The 21,268-nt window shown below is 46.0% G+C and overlaps 1 long non-coding RNA gene across 1 annotated transcript; it reads left to right on the forward strand.

Moving 5' to 3' along the window:
* Nucleotides 1-1,391: 1,391 nt before the first annotated feature.
* Nucleotides 1,392-20,720, forward strand: LOC138301856 (uncharacterized). The gene is made up of 2 exons (XR_011205123.1): nucleotides 1,392-1,514; nucleotides 20,036-20,720. It is a non-coding gene; the product is annotated as an uncharacterized lncRNA (long non-coding RNA).
* Nucleotides 20,721-21,268: the final 548 nt, after the last annotated feature.

Here is a 21,268-nt window from a genome sequence, read left to right on the forward strand (position 1 = left end):
TCCCCCTCCAAGAGACGACCTCCTAGTCCTTCCTGGGCCCTGGCAGCACCCAAAATCTCCAACCACATCTCTTGCAGCTAGCAAGGCTTGTTTGTGGTTTTTCTGTGAGGAAACAACTTTGCATCCTCCACCACACCGTGAAACATCTTCTGAGCAAAGGAGAAGTTCCTGGCACCTACCGTTGTTGCAGAATCTTCAGTTTCTTCCACCCAGAGGCAGCCCTTTTGCACCTTCCGCCGGGATTTAGTGGGCTCCTGCCCCTCCTGGGCACTTGCGTGTCTCTTGGACTTGGTCCCCTTCCTTTGCAGGTCCTCAGGTCCAAGAATCTGTCTTCAGTGCTTTGCAGTCAGTTGTTGTCTTTGAAGAATCCCCTATCTCGACTTTACTGTCTTTCTGGGGTAGTAGGGTAACTTTACTCCTAATTTTCAGGGTCTTTGGGTGGGGTATCTTGTACACCCCAGCGACCCTCTACACACTACACTAGGCCTGGGGTCCATTCGTGGTTCACATTCCACTTTTGGAGTATATGGTTTGTGTTGCACCTAGGCCTATTTTCTCCTATTGCATTCTATTGTGCACTACTTTTCTAAGTGTTTTACTTACCTGATTTTGGTTTGTGTGTATATTTTGTGTATATTACTTACCTCCTAAGGGAGTATATCCTCTGAGATACTTTTGGCATATTGTCACTAAAATAAAGTACCTTTATTTTTAGTAACTCTGAGTATTGTGTTTTCTTATGATATAGTGCTAAATGATATAATTGGTATTGTAGGAGCTTTGCATGTTTCCTAGTTCAGCCTAAACTGCTCTGCTATAGCTACCTCTATCAGCCTAAGCTGCTAGAACACTTCTAATCTACTAATAAGGGATAACTGGACCTGGCACAAGGTTGAAGTACCACGAAGTACCCACTATAAGCCAGGCCAGCCTCCTACAAGCTGCTTCTGGGGCCATGAAGACAAACTGTCAAAAGCCTTACTGATGTCTTCTGCTTCCCACATCCCAGTGCAAGCCGCTATGACCCATAATAGCACTTTACTTCAGTTATGCCTGTCTCTGACGGTGGGTTCAAACCTGCATTTATTTTTACCTCAGAGGACCAAAGGTGTTCTTCTTTCTTGTCACCATCTGGGCCAAACCTATCTGTTTTGATGCGTTAAGTAACAAATTACCTGATTTCCATTTGCTGTTTACTAGATATTTCTAGTGTTTAGTAAGATTGGTAGTCTGCATTCCTTCTCGGAGAGGGTAAAATGGCCGTGTTAGTGTCTGATGACAGCGGCTGGCAAGTTGCAGCCATGGGTTATGTGCCACATCAGTCCTGGATACTCCCTGTGGGAGTGGAAAGGATAGTGTCCACCTTCCCTTTCAGTGGATAAATACTGAATCCTAAACCATGAGTGGAAGTCTTATCCTGATAACTCTTCAAGTCCAGCTCACCTGTTGCTTCAGCGTCATGAGGACATTCCTTGCCATCTCCGCTATGCTTTTTGGTGCCACTGTCGCTCAAGGTGAGATGTGAAACACCCTCAAGTTGCTTCCCTTAATTTTTCACATATTTCCACCTTTTATATTTTCCTTTCCCTAGCTTGAACAATTCTTCCACCAGAGCAAGTAATCTGGCATAGATCAAGGCAGGTGACTATTGCTCTATTTATTTGTGCTTTACAAGAGCTAGTAAGCTTGCCAAGGAACTCACTGTCCTTTCCGTACAATTTCAGATCAGTCACATCCATTTTGCTAGTAGTTCAGCAAACGCATAACATCAATAAATTAACCAGCAGTTGATAAACACTTTAATAATTAAGGACCTGTGATTAACAATCAGTCGTGACAGACCTTGATGGAACATCTGTGGGGCTTATTTACATGCCCCGTGCGCCGCCGGTCCCTCACTTTTTCCACACATGAAAAGCGATGCACCTGCGACGCAGGGGACATGTAAATAAGCCCCTGAGTTTCTTGCTTCAGTTCGGTCCTTGGGGTTGTAGGAGGCGGACACTGGGAAGGCAATTATACTATTGAAAAGTTGGGTCTTGAATATTTGCAAAAGTGTAAGTTTTCTTAAAATAGTCCACACGGCTTCCTTAATATTCTACCTCCAGTCCCAGAATATATTCATGAAAGTTAAAAAAATCCCGTAGTGTTTTTAAAAAGCATTGTAAATGTTATGTTATATTTTGCAATGTTCTGAGTGCTGCTCTGAGGTCGTGACTTATGGGGAAAATGGGGAAACTCTGTAATTGCTTTTGCAGCTAAATCACTATCTTTGTTATGTCAGGGGAAGCTGGTGATAATTAACACAAATAGGAAGTGTCCTGCCTTCCATTAACTTTCTACTTTTTTCTAGAAAGCCCTCGTGTGTCTGCTCGATTTAAGACGTGACATGTAGAAATGTATCTCCTTGATGTCTTAAATACAAATCATGACCCTATGGTGTTAAGTTGGAGAGAGAAAGATGTTTTGTCCAGTGGCTGAATTGAGCAATGTGTAAATAAGAAACTGGAATTCATATTTATGAGACTTTGGCGCCCAGCAGCACAGCAAATCACCTTGCTGTGCTGCTCTGTGTCACAGGGAAATGGCAGGAATGTGCCATATTTAAGCAGTTTGGCACATTCCTGTCCTTTCCTCCAGAGCTGGTGCTGTTTTGGCTGCTTAGCACCATTGCAGGCACCCTTGCGTTGAATGCAGGATTGCTGTTGTGCAGTACAGGGCACCTTCCTGCACAGAAACAATCTTGGGAGGCGACTTCCTCTTTCTATGAGACTGCAGAATAATATTTCTCCTTGTTGCACCACCCACGGGGAGGCATAAGCTTTTGACGCATCCCCAGGTTTACAAGGTCTTGTAACTCTGGGTATGCGTCAAAATCCATGAGTGTTGCATGGAAACACCCTCCGCAACGCCCATGGAATCCCTCACTAGTGCAAAGTAAAGCAATGCAGCAATTTGCCTTTCTCCATATTTATGAGGCCATTCAAAGCCACGCAAAGTGGATTTGCGTGACTTCATAAATATGATTTAGTGGTTTGCATCACCTTTGTGTCACAAAAAGTGATGCAGTGGTGGCACAAGGACCTTGTAAATGTGAGCCTGAGTTCAAATAGTGTGATCCTAGGAAAATGCTTTACTTCACTGTTCCTCCCTTACCTTAATCATTACAAATTTAGAGCAAGTTGATGTAATTCAGGTCATCATGTGCACCTTAAAAAACCTCTGGTGTGGGGTTTCATAGATAATAATACTGCATCAAATATAAAAAAGTGTATATAAGTAATATGTAGGAGGCCCAAGAAAACTGTCTTGTGCTACTCTATTGGCATAATCGCAAGGGTGGAGGTCTATGAAGTTTCTAAATTGAGGGTTAGAAATTACCCTGCTAAACATCTTACTCACTGTAATGATACACTATAACTTACTAAAGTGAAAAACTTCCAAATGTTACACAAATGCACTTTTTCACTTGTTAAGAGTTTCATTCTCATTTTTATATGACGTTTGATCTATGATTTACATGCCAAACATTTAATGTACTGGCTGTGCTAGTATTCTGGCTCTTAACGTCAAGTTAGAGACATCCTAGCGTTTACTCTGCTCTCCACATTAATATACTGACCCCCACCTCTGCCAGACAACCTAAGAGCTGTCAACTTATGAATTTTTTTTACCATGTGAGGCGGTGAAGGGGCGAGGCCTCAAAGCCTTCAAAGGGGGCATGGCTTAGTGATGATTGTAGCCTGAGAAACTCTTAGGTGATCTCCTCCCACCTCCAACACCAAAAAAAAGCAAAGTCGTGGAGACTGCTGCTGGCATCTTGGTGAGATTTCATACCCCGTAATGGACTTTGGCTGCTCAGAGCATCCAAACATCTCTGCAAGGGTTTCCAGCTAATTGTCTGCGTGCCATGTAATATCGGCTCCTCACTGGTTGACAGGGTGAGGTGATCGTGTGATGGGAGCTACTACGGTGTGGCACACAGTGGCACCATGTGAGTTGGAAGTTCTGCAGTCTTCCATCCATTTACAGTCCCCCATCCTCACTTCTTCCAGGCCTAAATCTAAGAATTAAGGCCCTCTAGTCTTACTGCAGGGAGGATCTCATTTTGTCCTTTAAGCAAAGCTTGGTGTAGGCACATGCTACCACATTCGCAGGCTGCTTACAAGCATCTATCTCTTGTGTATCGTAAAAAATGTGATTCTGTCTCTCAACAATATCGTAGCGGTAGGGCTGCCACCTAAATCATTAACCTGTATGTGTGTAGTAAAATGTTGTTTGCAAAAGCATGTGCAAGTGTATGTATTTGTGGTGCATGTTTGTATGTCCACATGCATCTACGGAAAGCAAGAGAGTGCTGCCAAGGTAAGGGTCTCTTTCAAGCGGGAGGGTCTTAAAGTCTTGAAAGTCATGTAGCAAGGCCCCCCACTCGCTCTTGCTGACACCACCAACTCTAAAGTTTGCTTCAAAGCAGATGGAATGCAGGAGGGTTGTAACTGGACAAGGTTCACACAATGGGAGCCAGGTCAACATGAAAGCTCTGATTTTATTGCTGTTAGAAGGATGAAAGCTTTGAGGGAGATAGCATTTTAAGAAGGTCACCTGAACATTACAGATAGATTTCTGCATGAAATTGTACGGTGCAATTTTTTTCTGAGTTTGTTTAAAGATTTTAGCACAGGGCTACACTGAGAAATCCCCCCCTACTACACACACACACACATAGAGACGCTGACTGGGCATGTCATTATGTGATACATTCCCTAAAAAGAAGGCACAGGTACAGGAACCTCTTCGTCTGAGCTAGACTCAGGAATATGTTTCAGCTTAGCAGGGCTCAAAAAATCCACTAGACCACTCGCATTGGTGAGTCTTATTTAATCAGGTCAAGCTATTTTTAATACTTATTGGTCCCTTCTGGTAAGCTAACACTGAACAGGTGTTCTGTTCAGTTGAAAAGTGGCGGGGCAATAAAAGATGTTTAAATCTTGTTCTTATGTTACATTTGCTCTGTGTTCACAGACAGAGGTCAAAAGTCTGTTTTTCTTACAATTAATTTTCCTTCTGACTGCAGAGTTCCAGGACTTTGTAAGGTGAACTGTGTGACCTGCTGCTTGGAATGTAAAATAAAAGGATATAAGGTGTCAGGTTTTTCCTAACCCACAACATTTAAGTGAACTGTGCAAACATTTCAAAATATATTTCAGTAGTTGTGAAAGCCCTTTTTTTATTTCTGTGTGATGAACAAATAATTATTTTAATAGGATGAAAACAAATCAGAATATTTTACATGTTGATGTGCAAAGGATAGGTTTTCTGAAACCCAATTTTCACAGATTGTTAATACACTATATAGTTTTATCAGTAAAGCTGCCAGTTAGTGGAGAGGTTTTTAGACATTTCTTGGAAAGTTACTTAGTGTAGATGACAATATGTAACCATATATTTATTAAAACTGACTGTTTAAACAAACTGAGAAACACTCCAGCCCTGATGGCAATGTTGTTAGTAAACTCAAAGACGTCCTAGGTTATGTGGGCTAGACCTCATGGGTATGTGGGCTAGATTCGTGTGATGGATACAGCAAACTTTAGTCTACTTAATCAAACAAAAGAGTTGTTTTTGTACTGCAGAAATGCTGAGCTCACATATTTGAAGGTGCAATCATATGTGAGAATTAAGAAAAAAGCAACTCTGTAAACTATTTGCCTAGGATCACACAATTTGAGACCCGTTTACTAGTCAAATACATTACAGTTAGGTCGAGTAGATTATTTAAGATTCTTGACCTGCAGGTCTAGTAAATGTTTTGTGATTTTTCGAGCCCTGCTTAGGTATTTGTTTTCCTTCTATGGTGACTATTTTGAAAACCACCTGCAGCAATGAAAGGGACTGCCACCATACTGAAACCAGTTGAAGTCCACCGGCTCACATTTAAGTGTTAGCAAAGACTGAAATGAGTGAAATGGCAGCAGCAATCTCCTAATCACTCTGCGGAGGAGGTAGCACGCGTGCAGAATAATAACGAGGCCAAATACAATCATGTAAACAACTGACAATCGGCTGGTCCAGCAAGTGTCCGTCCTTACTGCTGAGCATTAAAAACAATATAAAAATTAACAACAAAACATAACTGAAATCTTGTATCTCGGTTGAATATTGTTAAAGACACAGAAGAAAAAACAGGAAGATACGTCATTTCAGCTCCTCCTTTATGTGTCATGGGTTATCCACTTCTTGTTGAGGCCATGCTGGATGGGGCATGAACTTGTTTTTTCTTGTTTGAGTCAATTCTGTAGGCAGACACAAAATGCTCACTGGATTGAACTGTGACAAAGAAGAGTATGGCCCTCATTATGACTTCGGCGGTCTATTCCATAGACTGCCAAAGTCACTGCCGTCATATGACTGCCAGTGTTGGTGGTCTAAAGACCGCCGTCTTATGACTGCTGGCTGCTCTCCACCACTATTTGGTGGGGAAGCTGTCAGCAGCAATACTGGCGGTCAGCAGTCTAGTGGAGCTTGCTACGCCACCACCGCCACATCACCACAACACCGCCCAGCATATTAGAACATTGTAAACAGTGTGGTGGTGTTGTGTTGACGGGGTACTGGCGGCGGAGCAAGTGCCATGGACTCCGTTCCCTCACGGACGACCAGCGCGACCACCAGGTAAGGTGATATCCGACAGGGGGGGGCGTGCTGAGTGTTGTGTGCATGAATGGGGATGTGTGTGTGTGAATGGAGTGGGGTGGGGGGATGCTGTGTGTGTTTGTGTGCATGTGTGCAAGTGTCTGTGTGCTTGTGTGAATGCCTATATGCCGGGGTGGAAGGGGTGTCGTGGCCTTGGGTGCATGTGTGTGTGAATGAGTGAGCGTGGATGTGTGCATGTATGTTTGTAAGTGTGGTGTGTGTGTGAGTGGATTGGGGATCTTAAGTATGGAGATCGGGGGAGGGAGGTCAGTACGGGGATCGGGGTGGGGGTCAGTACGGAGATGGGGGCAGGGGGGGCATTGCTGCTTGGGCGGGTGGGGAGGCTCCTGATGGGGTCAGAGGTGGGGAGGGCTCCTACATGGATGTGGGGGTTAGGGAGTCCTGTTGTGGCGACAGGAATTAGTATTCCCGTTGCCAGTATCCTTACCGCCAGGAATTTCGTGGCGGGACTGCCCACAAAGAATCCCTGATAGTAAGGACTCTCAAAATACCGTGGGTGGTGTTAGGTGGACCACCTGGTCGAAGGTGGTCAACCTTCAGCCAGGCGGTCTCACTGCCCTGCCGATACAGGCGGTGAACTGACTGCGATACAGCCAGTTCACTGCTGTAGTCATAATTTGGCACTACCACGCTGTCAGCAGTCTGACCACAACTGCAGGTATGCCGGGGCAGGACTGCCAAGGTCACAATGACCACTTATGCCTTGCAGTAATGAGGATTACTGGTAAATTTCCGTTAGCCACATTATAACAATTCAATGTAAGATGATAAAAATATGCAGTGAAATGTAACTCAAACAGCAGCTTTGTGGGTTTATTTTAAAACAAATCTTTGGCATCAGAAAAATCACAGATATTTGTAGGTGATTTGATTCGTTAGTTGGATTAAGATGGTTCTGAATTGGGCAATTTTCACAACAAAAAATGGAAATCTTCATAGTCATGTTTATCCTACAGCTGGCCCTTAACAATTGTTACCTCCTCACCATCACTATACACACATTTTCCATTGGAACCTGTGTTGTGGCTCAGTCTGTGACATTTTATAAACTCTGATAAAAAAATGAAGTTGTAACACCTCCGTGACTTCTTTTGAAACCTCTTCTTGAATGATCCTTTACACCATCGCTGACACCCTATGTTTACTTTTATCCATTCTCATTTCTCCACCATATGTGGCCAGGGTTATCCCTTGACACCATCACTGAAACCAGGAAATAGTATTTATGCATCTCTAGCCAAGGAAGCTTAGAACTTGACACACAGGATAAACCAAGGAATCAGATTTTGAGGCCCTCAACCTTTTTGGCGTTAGATGGTTTTACTATCTCAATATAGTAGGTGAGGAAATTCTTATGTGTTTCGGATTATTCATACTGAATGTGGGCAATGGAATGCTACTTGAGTTTTGCGTGAAGCGTGGGAAGCAAACAATACCATCCTCTAATTTACATAGACCCAGACCCTGAAATGGATGCAGGAGGGAGACAGTTTTTTTTATTTTTATTTTTGACCAGAGATTGGTAGTTTATTGTGATACATTACAATGATCTGGCACTATGCAGTCATGGATCAAAATACACTAATGTACGGACATGACCAACTCAAATAGTCAAATAAAAAAAATAAAAAATTCATCTGCCACAGACTGTGGTGTGCTGCTTCCTCTTTACCGTCCCCTATTGGTCTGTTCCATTACATGATTGAGATGAATGTTTCCTTTGACCAAAAGTGGGTATAGGTGGCTGCCTGAACTGCATCTGCGATGTGATGTAGGATAGAAGTAATATGTACTTGTGATTTCCTGACATGTGAGGTTCCAATCATTTTAATTCAACCTGTCTCACACATCCAGGTTGTTCCCCGAATGAATCCAGATATATGCAGATGACTCTAAACACATTCAATGATTATTCCTGGGTATCGACTGGCTGCTCAGAAAATATATCCAATATAGCTTGCTCTAAGCGCCAGTTCTGCTCTACTTCAGAATAAGAGGAGAAGAAAGGAAAAGAATACAAGAATGCAGCACTCTTAGTCTGAGTAATTCATTTATTAAGGCACTTCTCAAGTTCATGCACAGAGACAATAACGTGGAATTTTATTTCAAAGGCAGTAACAGAAGAACAATTCTGAAAATAATCACAGCAGTGAAATAATAATGATCACAAATTCAACAATGGTCATTATATGTATATGTGTATATATTTATAATTAAAATGCATCACCATGGGGCTTTACCTCGACATCATCTCTTTGTCTGCCAGCTTCAAGTCATGGAACCCGGACGACCAGAAAGAGAGGATTACCCACAATGGGATTCTGAGCAGAGTCCCTCTTCAGAATGAGTTCCTTCTAGTGCCAGCTGTCAAGCTTCCTCTCCTTATATCCTTTAACCAAACTGTAGAGGAGAGTTCTAGAAACTCCCCCTCCCATACAGTAAGTTGTTGTTTAAATGCTGTCCACACCAGGTCAGTGTTGAAAAGAAACAGGCTAGAGACTAGCTAACTCTCACAGTGTTTATCCAAGAAAGCTGTTCCCTGCCTTACCATAAACATTGTCAGCTTGGTACATTTTATCATTGATATTCCCCCATGGTATGTGCCCTTTCTTGGTGAGAAAAAGTGAAATCACCCTGCACAAGCTGTGCGCGGAAAAATATCTGCACCACCACTGTGACGGTGTATAAAGCTAAGCCAACCACAAAATGAGTAGTGGACAAGGAGGAGCCAGTGGTTAAATACAGATAGAATTACAGCACCTTAGTGGCACTTTCTCCTACTGGGCCTTTTAAATATCCAAGAGTATCTAGGCCCTGATTTCTACTTTTTGAGGTAAACCTGTGCTAACGCAGTTTTGCATCACAAAGTATATCGGTGGCTTGCACCATTTCAGGATGCCAGTCTGGCGCCATATTAATGGAATGGCGCAAAATAGTGCAAATGGTGGGTTAGCGTAAAAAAAAGTGATGCTAGCCGGGTGGGGTTGGTGGTATGGGAGAAGGGGGTTTTGCACCAAAAAATGACGTTAGGCTGGTTAGAGTAAAAAAAGATGACACTCACCAGCGTAGCGTCATTTCTTGATGCTAAACCTACCATTCCACATGACTTTTGTCTTATAAAAGACAGGAGTCATACCCACCACCCCAATGGCCAGCACAGGGGACAAGGGTCCAATGGGCATGGTCATTGCACCCAGTGCCATGTATGGGGCACATTTCAAGGTCCCCAGTGGCACTCAAAAAAAATAAATACTTACCTCTACCTCCCTATACATACCTGGGATGGGGTCCCCCATCCTCCAATCCCCCTCTGGTGTGCGTGACGGTGTCCTTGGGGCTTGGGGAGGGCACATGTGGACTTATTCCATGGTGTTCCACCATGGAAATAGGCCCACAGGTCCCCTAACGCCTGCCCTGACCCAGGCGTTAATTGGCGCTAAGCAAGGTTAGAGCCATTGTTTAGGTCCGCCTCCCTCTCGTGCACCATTTTTGCCTTAGAGTAGTTTTTTGCCCGGGAATGCCTACCTTGCAACTCATTGATACAAGGTAGTTTTCCACAGGCAAAAAATGAATTTAACTCCAATATTTTGTTTGCGCTGAAATATCGTAAAAGAAAATGACGCTATTTCAATGCAAACAGAGTATAAATAGGCCCCCTAATTTTTTGCTGTAACAGTGTTGCTGATATTCTTTGAATGTTCCTCATTACAGTGAGGAGCTAAAGGTTAATCTAAATTTCTTGATGGGTCTTTTGGATTTCTACAAGCCCATCCTGGACAATGGTAGAAATGAGCTGCTGCATGGTCCGATTCTCAAAATCTTGTCAGGCATCTTGTGATTGATGAGCCAGTGTAGACTGTTTTCTAGTCTGCGGTATTAGGATTACACAGGTTACTTGGGTTTTGATTGTGGAACCCTTCCTCAATGTGGTCTAGTATCTGGTCTGTTGAGACTGAGTAACTGCTCTGAGCAGCAGTGTGATCCTGCTGCTGTTAGTGTAGCCAAATGTTGCATCTGCAGTTTCTGTAGGTGTTGTTGCACAACCTCCACAGCGAGGATATAAATGGTACTCTTGCTCAAAAATGAGCATTGGTAGAATTATGTGAAGCTTACATAGTATTAGATTAAGTGAATCAACATACCTCACTTTAATGTTGACTAAAGAACCACTTATTACATTGAATGCTTCTGAACTTACCTTTAACTAGGATGCATGTTATTTTGCAGCCAACATCTGTTTTGCTCCGGCATTCCTACCAGTGAGTCGGTCAATCATCTTCTAAAGCGTTATGGCATTCTAGATTCATGATGAGGTCATCCAGGTACACCCCCAGTGCATTTGCTCAACTGTGCTTTGGTCACCAAATTCAATTCTATGAAAAGTGCTGCATTCTCTCCTAGTAACAGAATCTCTTTGCCAAAACAACATTGTGCATACACATCAGGACTGCCCCTCACTCCAATGGTAACAATTACTGCAACTGTAAACGTTTAGAAGAGACACGCCATAATCCATCCAGGACCCAATAAATATTTTCAATGACAGAAGTAGGTTAGGCCTAAAGTCTAAAGAAGGTACAAAGTAGTAATTGTGGAATTATGAAATAGTGGTGAGGGTGTGTGTCCCCATTTTCCTTAATTCACAAGCGTGTACTGTTTGCAGCTCATCGATCAAAACTTTCCTAGAGGGCAGGGACTAAAGGCCACAAAGGGCAGACAATGGTAAGGCAGTTGGCCTTGACTTTGTTGCAACCATTGCTATTGACTAATACTGTTGGACCTGGCCCTTTTGGCGGGTTCATCCCATGAATTTTTTCCTCCTTCCTCCAATTTTTTCTGACCTCTCGCTGTTGGCTCTGGGACTGTGAGCACTTTATCACTGCTGATCAGTGCTAAAGTGCAGGTGCTCTCCCTTCTAAAGTTGGTATGATTGGCCTATACCTAATTAGCTCATTTAATTTAACTGCAAGTCCCTTGTACAGTGGTATCTCTATACCCAGGGCCTGTAAATTAAATGCTACTAGTGGGACTGCAGTGCTGCTTGCGCCACCCACTGAAGTAACCTTTCGAACCTGTCTCAGGCCTTCTATCCCAGGGCCTCCATGCGCAGTTTTCTGCCACAGGGACCTAGCATCTAAATGTACTTGCCAGGCCCGGGACTCCCCTTTTACTACATGTAAGTCATCCCTAAGGTAGGCCCTAGTTAGCCCTATGGGCACGGTGCTACGTATGTAGAAGGACATGTGCCTAAAAGCGTGACCTGTCCTGGTAGTGACAAACATCCTATTTGGTTCCTCACTGCTTCTCATAGGATTGCATTGGAAATGCCCTGCCTTATGTCTAGGGGGTATTGTCGGATTTATGAAGGGTAGCAAAGGCATGTTTGGTATGGTTGTAATGGTAGTGAGAAATGCTACTTTCTGGTGTAAGTGGACTTTTTATTACTATTACAGAAATGCCACTTCTAGAAAGTGAGCATTTCTCTATGCTGATGACTGGTGTTTTGCAGCTTGACTCCAATCCATGTCTGGGCAGAGTGACAGTTGGGCTTTGTGCATACTTTTCAATCAGCCTGTACGCAGGGAGGGTGGAAGTGTCACAGAGGTGCATCTGCATTTTAAATAGTCTTCCTGGGCTGAGACAAGGGGGGGGCACACTTGCATCTGTAAAGGCTGTGCACTGGCCTCAAACAAAAGTGTTGTTTACCCCCAACTGATGTTTAGAGCCTGTGCTGGAGGAGAGAGGGGGCACTGCCAGAAGCAGTTGTAACTGGTTGGAACCTCCTCTCCCCTTCTTCAGTGAAACACTGCTGAAACTGAGCATAAGTACAGGGGAGCTTTCCCCACAATTTGGTGACATTTTGGAACTGGACACGGAATGCTGCTGGAGGGACTCCCCAGGAACTGCCATGGACTGCTGCTGCTGTGCTGACCTGTGACCTGCTTGATCATGTGGAGGAACTGCCAACTATTTGCATTCACCTTGTGCTGGTCTGCTGCTGGGCCCTGCCACCCTGTGCTTCCTTTGTACTGTTGTCACCCAGTGGCTGGGTGCTGTGGCCCCTAACCCCTGCAACTGCCCGCGGTGGCCCTGGAGGAGTGCTGTTTGTGCTATTTATGGTTATGGGCATAGCACCTGGAAAAGCACTCTGCCTGCTACCATGGAGCTTTGAAGAGCGCTCCCGTTTGATATCCTAAGCTCTTTCAAAAGTGCTGCCCTGCGCTCGTGAAGCACTCTGCTGCCATAAAAAATCACTGCTGCGACCCAGGCTCATTGATTTGCCCTAGCACTCATGAGCTCATGCCCAAGAACGGGGAATCATGGAACTTCTACAACCCAGAGGATCTGTGAGCGTTTTTGGATGGGCTACATGACCAGTCCCTCGCCATGGAAATGACACCCCAGGCCCCCCTGGACATACCTGACTTACCCGCAGGAGCTGGCCATCCAGAACCAGCACCCGAATCGGAAGGAAGATTCACCACTGATCCCCAAACCAGGGGAAGAGACCTAGACAGACTCACAAAAACCTATGACGACAGGGGCCAAGTGCTCCACGCGGTGGCGATGTACACACAGACATCGGACAGAGACAAATCCCGCTCCCTTATGAAGCCCACGGCGGCCCCCATCTGAATAAACGACAGCAATGGACTCTGGGGGGCGCTCGCTGCTGCTGCCCGCGGACTGCCCTGGATACGACAAAGTAACACGGTGGCGGAGAGGACTAACCGGAGTGAAGAGTATTTGATTTTGTGAACTAACAAATATACTGTTATGAGGGGCTTCGAACCCTGGCTGCCCTTGTTTATTTTTTCTTCCTTTTGCCTGCCCCTGTCTGTTATAATCCGGTTATAATCCTGTTATAATCCCGTTGTAACTCTGCTATAACCATCTATAATCACGTATGCCTGTACATCTCTCGTACTTCTAATTTTTCTTTCTAGACGCCGAGAAATATGGTTGCCTCCAGCAACACAGTCCATGCTCAATCTATCTGTTTATCTGTCTAAAAGCAAAAATTAGGCACTTTCTCAGAACTGTTGCATCGTTCCCACTTGTTAATACTCTGTCATATTTTGGATCGTTTTTCATGATTGCTACTGATTGTCCTTATCGGCGGTATCGTATAATTACAGCAGGCTAGCACATAGTAGCGGCACAACACCCCGCCGCTCTGCCGCTGCGTTCTATCTGCCCCTCCCCATCCCTCCCGCCCCTCCCCCTCAAAAATCTAAAATCAAAAATCAACAATCAAAAACAGAAACCCCACTACACACGGGAACTTTTGCTATATTTGTTTAGGCGTGACCCAGACGCTGATCTAATCTTGCAAAATCATTGCAGGTCCTCCCAGCACCTCAACACCTCACACATGCCCTTTGTTCTTCTTGTCTCCCTTCCTCTCCCCCTGTCCCCCCTCATCTCATCTCTTCTCCTCGCAGTACTGCACCACCTGACTCCGGGTCTCTGTACTTTTCGACATGGGTCGCCACAAGAGCCACATATAATATGCATACAGCCCTCCCCCCACACTCTCCTTGCCTACCCCTTAAGTCCCATAGATCCACATGCAACAGAGAGAACCTGACCGGGGAGGCTGGGGCGCCATGTGGCGTCGCCTCCCTCGGCCTGGGGCCCGCTAGTCGGGCACCAGAGCTCAATAGGCCTGGGTTCTAGACCCGCAGGTAACAGTTCGCGAACGCCAGAACCCGATTTCCTTTTTTCTTTTCTTCTTTTATCCCTTATTCCTCTTTCTTATTTCTTATTTCTCTCCTTTCTCTTAGTATTGCTCATTTGTTTCTCGTCCACACACTAACCCCTCTTCCCTCCCTCTCCATCTCTCCCACTCACCTACCCCTACCTTCCCCTTTACCTACCTTTCCTCCTCGTCTTTAGAGCCACGTCAAGCCTCTACTCCCCTCCTCTCCCCCGCCCCTTACCCCCTCCACCTAGGTAGGTATCCGTAAGGCGCAGGGATGTCTAACCCGAACCCAGCACCAACAGTGCCTCTACGGATTATATCATGAAACGTAAATGGCCTTACCCACTTCATAAAGCGGAAGAAAATCCTATCCTATCTCAACTTTAAACACTCTGGCATTACGTATTTGCTAAATTAAAGATAGGCGGCGCCTCACTATGTGTGGGCTCTGTTTACGCACCAACTGGCCCAAAACTACTCTTTTTCCTACAACTCAACCGACTCTTGACTGAGATAGGAGCATCTCGCTATGCAATAGGGGGTGACTGGAACCTAGTCAGAGGCACGGTACTGGACAGAACAGGACCCCTGGACGTAAGCAATAACGCAGACAGAGCCCTACACACTGATATTCTATCGGACAACGGCCTAGTGGACCACTGGAGGCTTACACACCCGGCAGACAGGGAATTTACATTTCTTTCACCGGCACACGGTACCAAATCCCGCCCTTGACTATTTTCTCCTATCCCATAACCTAGTGGCTCACACTCAAGATGACTGTATACTAGAAGGTGGCCTCTCGGACCACTCCCCAGTCAGCGTAGACATCCGATTGGGTCTCGTATCCCCAGGCCGTAAACCCTGGAGACTCGCAGTCTACCACTATCGTTCTCCCCAGGGAAAACTAGTTACAGGACCACGCAAGCCAATTACGCCCAAGATAAACTAGGCACCGTTGACTCTAATCGAATCATGTGGGCCACAGCCAAGGCAGCGATACGGGGACAGTTAATGAAAGACGCCGCGCTGGCAAACAAGGAAAGAAAGGAACAACAAGCTACACTAGAACTCAACATTCGTTGACTCACTAGACAATACACTGAGCAACCCTCTTTTTCAGAACGCCGCAACCTAGAGCATGCCCAAATGGCCCTCAATGAGCTATACACTTCCCAGGCCAAGTACACCCTTCAGAGGCTACAAGGCAGACACTACGAACAGGGCGAGAAGGCAGGGCGCCTGCTGGCAGCCCAGCTTCACCAGAGGACAGCCGCTCTTGCCATCCCGGCCATCCGCGCCTACTCTGGAGAAATATTAACACATCCACAAGCAATCGCAAATGAATTCACAACCTTCTATAGACACCTCTATACTCCTGAGACAACGTCGAGTCCCGCCCAGATCACAGCCTTCTGGGAGGGCCTTGACCTACCCTCCTTGTCAGAAGAGGGACGCTGCCTTTTAGAAGGGGAAATAAGCAGTCAGGAAATAGAAAGGGTTATCTCAGACCTCCCATACCATAAATCACCCGGGGAGGACGGATTTCCGTCTGAATTTTATAAATGGGTAGGGAAAGAGGCAACCGACATTTTACTTGCAGCATGGAATGAAGCCTGTTCGGTGCAGGCCCTGGAGGCCATTTCCAACAACGCCACAACAGCCATTATACCTAAACCCGGGCGGGACCCCTTGCTGTGTGCCAGTTACCAACCTATATCCCTCCTAAACGGTGACATCAAAATACTAGCAAGAATCCTAGGAAATAGACTACGCAAAGTTATACCGTCCCTGATCCACCACACGCAAGTGGGGTGCGTACCGGGCCGCACCTCTAGGAACCACTTGCACACCCTATGCCATACCCTATGGGCATTGAGGGACCTACCTGAGGGTGCGCTAGCTCTGTCCTTGAACGTCGAAAAGGCCTTTGATCGCATAGAGTGGCCTTATTTGTTTGCGACGATGGAGAGATTCGGCCTGGGAGATGGATTCATCTCAATGGTGCGGCTATTGTATGACCAACCAGCGGCGAGAGTTAATTGTGGTGGCTTCCTCTCAAACCATTTTCCTATCTGTAGAGGCCCACGATAAGGTTGCCCCCTTTCTCCCCTATTGTTCTTGCTAGCCATGGAACCCCTTGCTGCAGCTATCCGATCTTCCCCCTTCATGATAGGCCTCCCACTGCCAGAAGGCACTTCTAAAATCTACTTATATGCCGACGACGTCCTATTAACTCTCACGGATCTAGAACGATCCATCCCAGCGTTGCTGGAGGTCATAGATGGGTTTGCAACGCTCTCCGGCTACTGCATCAACTGCGACAAGAGTGAGGGGCTCCCGCTCTCGCAGATGACTACGAGAGCAGCCCTCCTAGGCTTCCCATTCTGCTGGGCACCGAACCGCCTCAAATACTTGGGGGTGCTAGTCAATCTGGGACTGGTACACATGGTGGCGGACAACATTGAGCCTCTCATCGCACGAACGAAACTTGACTTCTTCACAATGGAATCAATTAGGCCTCTTGATGTGGGGCCGAGTACAGGCGGTCAGGATGGTTACGATCCCCGCTTCACTTACATTCTGGGACTTCTCCCCCTGCAGGTGCCTCTTCACACGCTACGCAATATAGATACACTCATCAGAGCATTTGTATGGGGCTCCATGCAGCCACGCTTATCGCCTGCCAAACTCATAGCCCGTCGATCCCACTGGGGTATGGGGCTCCCGTTGGCGGAGCACTATTCACTAGCACTGCACCTATCCCAGTTGTCCCACATCCTGACCATAGAGCGGGACCCGCCCCAATGGGTTGCCGTGGAAAGGTTGTTGCTAACCGCAAATGAGGGGCTCGGAGGGCCCTACCGTGACGACATCCCATCCGACAACCCAGTGAACCCTATTCTGAAGGCATCCCGGGCAGCCTGGCAAAGGGCCCACCACCTGTTTGGGGTCCAGCCTCTCCTCCACGCCCAAGCACCCCTGCGGCCCAACAGTGGACTTCGGCTAGGTTGCGAAGTGCTCCACTGGCCACAGTGGAAGAGGGATGGCATCCACACCTTCTCCCAGATCCTGGAAAATGATACACTCAAATCTTTTCTTAGACTGCGGGAAAAATTCGATCTCCAGCCGAGACAAGAGTGGAGGTAAGTGCAACTCAAACATTGCATTAGTCAGGGGACCGACGTTGCCCGACGGGGGTCTCAGTCTTCACCCGTGGTGGCCTACCTTCAACAATGGTGACAACATAGGGGAGTCACGGTGGGACTTTACGACCTACTCACCCGAACATTCTACTCCCAGCCTCTCCTAGACAAGCTACGTTTACAATGACAAACCCGACTACAACAGTCATTTGATCCAGATGACTGGGAGGACATTTTAGAGGCCCTGGACAGAGGTACCCGGGAGGCACGTTTAAAGTTTTGCCTCTTCAAGTTCCTGCACGAATGGTATTGGTCCCCAGCGAAACTGCACAGAACAGGACTGCTCCCACATGTGTAATGCTGGTGATGCCCGGAGATATGCTGTGACCTAAAACATATCTTAATTGACTGCCCAATGATCCAACCAATATGAGACGCGATGAGCTCCCCTCTAGCCGACTCCTTGCTCCTTCCGTCACCACTCCCTCCCTCTCTCATACATCTGCAAGACACGACTTCCCTCCCGGATCTCTCTAGACCACGCAAAAGGTTGCTGCACACAGCAATAGCCATCGCAAAAATCTGCATCCTCCGCCACTGGAGGTCGATGACCCCCCAACGCCGGAAGAATGGATCATAGCCATGACCCGTATCGCTATGCATGAAAGAATCATCTATAACTTGCAAGACCAAGCTCAAATATTCAGTCAAGTGTGGGCTCCCTTCCTCACTGTGGGAAGACCGTAGCCTGTAGGATACCACCTGCCACCCCCTCCCCCCTTTTTTTCCCTCTCCTGCCCCCTCCATTCATTCCACCCACTTTCCTTCTATTTTCTCCCTCCCCCTCCTCCCTTCCCCTCCCCCCTTCCCTCTCCTCCTTCTTTCTTTAATTATTAGTCTCTTTTTTCTTTTTTTCTCTCTCCTTCCTTTTTCTCTCCTTACTACTTTATCAGGACAGGATAGGCTCTGGTCTCGCCTATTTTCTCTAGCATACTCCTCCTCATAGAACCATTTCTCGGAGGTAAGGGAAGGACACTGAGGGGCATATTTATACTCTGTTTGCACCGGAATTGCGTCGTTTTTTTTTTACGCAATTCTGACGCAAAACTAACTCCATATTTCTACTTTGGCGTTAGACGCGTCTAGCACCAAAGTCCATGGAGTTTGCGTCATTTTTTAGCGTGGACACCTACTTTGCGTTAATGTTATGCAAGGTAGGCGTTCCCGTCTAAAAAAATGACTCCGAGGCATGTGCGCCGTATTTACACTCCCGGGCAAAATTCACGCCCAGGAGTGGGCGGGTCAAAAAAAATTACATCCAGCTGCTTTTGCGCCGTTTTTTAGCGCCTGGACAAGGCAGGCGTTAAGGGACCTGTGGGCTCGGAAGGAGCCCAGAGGTGCCCTCCCATGCCCCCAGGGACACCCCCTGCCACCCTTGCCCACCCCAGGAGGACACCCAAGGCTGGAGGGACCCATCCCAGGGACATTAAGGTAAGTTCAGGTAAGTATTTTTATTTTATTTTTTTGTGGCATAGGGGGGCCTGATTTGTGCCCCCCTACATGCCACTATGCCCAATGACCATGCCCAGGGGACAGAAGTCCCCTGGGCATGGCCATTGGGCAAGGGGGCATGACTCCTGTCTTTGCTAAGACAGGAGTCATTTCAATGGGGGTTGGGAGTCGAAAAAAATGGCGCAAATCGGGTTGAGGCGAAAAATTTGCCTCAGCCTGACTTGCCCCATTTTTGGGCGCCCAAGCTCCATATCCCCCTACGCCGGCGCTGCCTGGTGTACGTCATTTCTTTTTACGCACACCAGGCAGCGCCGGCGGCTAACGCCGGCTAACGTCATTGAATAAATACGGCGCCCACATGGCGCTTCAGAATGGCGTTAGCCGGCGCAATTTTTTTGACGCAAAACTGCGTTAGCGCAGTTTTGCGTCAAAAAGTATAAATATGGCCCTGAGTACTAAGCTTTACCTATGTTGAACAAAGACAGAAGACCCAGGCCTTAATGTCCTGTGATAGACCTGTTACTCTGCTAATACATTATCCCGGCATATATCAGGTTCCTGGTGCTATGACCCCCAAAGTAAACATGCCCGGTCTAAAAGTAACTTCCCCCTACGTATATACGCCATGGCCTGCTCCCAACCCGTAACCCGACATAGCGAGGCGCGAACTTCTTATCCTCACATACATATTTCCTTTTTCTTTTTCTTTTTCCTTTTTTTTTTTACCAGTCGACGGGACAGGTTTTTCAAAATACGATTGGCAGTATCCCAAGGTTTTTTCTGTCCCTACTATTCCTTGACCCATTATGTATTACTGTTTGCAAAAATGTGGGGACCTTGTTCCCTTTTTGGTTTATGTATCAGTTTGCAGTGTTTACAATAAAAATCTTTAAAAAAAGACATCATGCCCCTAATGATAAGCATTTTATGCCTTTCCTCTCATTGTTTTAATTTTTAGACGAGAACAGCTGTTCCCGCCAGAGGTTCATTTGCTCGCCGAACCAAATCTCACTCCGGATGACCAACGGCATGTACTGGAGCTCAACGACCGAAGGGATGCGTGGAAAATCCGTCAGAGACAACACCTGCTGGTTTCAGGTGTGCCTGCTGGGTGGCGGTAAAGTGAAAATTACTGACTATAAAGGCGACCACCTTAGTATGGACGAAGCCGGCGAACGTAAAGCGATCAAACTAATCAGGGGAACCAAATCACCTCACTCTGAATTTGAACTTAAATATAAGAACGATAAATTGTTTTTTCAAGCATTCAATGGGATGCTTCTGTGCAGAATTTGGTATGGTGGAGACAAAAACACCATAGAAGCTATGACAGTCTCAGATGATTATCACTGCCTTTTTGATCGGATCGGGAATGATGTCTAGTGCCATCTTCAGTGGAAGGAACATGATAAGATGTTTGCTTTAGTGCTATGATAAATTACTGCTAATAGAAAACTAATAAATACATGTATTGCATCGGAAAACTATACAAGATAGAATGCAAATGAACACAAATTGTGATTTATCATTTCAGTAGTCTATAACTTCTGGTGTAGAAATCTAGTATTTTGAATCTACAGAACTGTCCTAATTGTCTAGTCATAATGCGACAGGAGTAAAAAATAAAGGTTTTGCCCATCTAAGATCTGATGGTTTTATTTGTAATAAGTATATTTGAATTTACGTGGTGCCCTTCGTTCCTTAAGGAAAGCGGGTTTGGATTGTTCCAGAACTATCACAAAGCATAACATGCCATCCGTAAATAAAATCGCTTTATAATGCTTGTTCCGGTTCTGAATACCTTAAATGATAAATTTGCTCTCGTCGGTTTCATAGCCAAAGAGAAAACAATGGCGCACCCATCCGTCTTAATTGATGGATAGTTCACCATTGATTTTGAGCTTGGCTGGAGGGTAGCAGGCGCTCGCTTCTATCCTAGTTTTTCTGGCTTGTCGTAATCATACGGGGTTTTGAGCAGATTTCTGTTAAAACTGTGTTTAAAGATGCTTTATTTCATTACTTTAAAAATAAATCTAGATGGGACTATAAATCAGGCTCGCTCACTTCACTCACTGGAGTTCGAGTCAAGTATTATGTCCCATCACTTTCAAACGTTACTAGCCGCCCCTGGTGCAGTCACTCACTGAACCCACCTGCAAGTGGATCTCTAATCCGCTTTAAAAGCGCAGAC

The sequence above is a fragment of the Pleurodeles waltl genome, chromosome 6 (genome assembly GCF_031143425.1).
Source record: "Pleurodeles waltl isolate 20211129_DDA chromosome 6, aPleWal1.hap1.20221129, whole genome shotgun sequence".
Taxonomy (NCBI): domain Eukaryota; kingdom Metazoa; phylum Chordata; class Amphibia; order Caudata; family Salamandridae; genus Pleurodeles; species Pleurodeles waltl.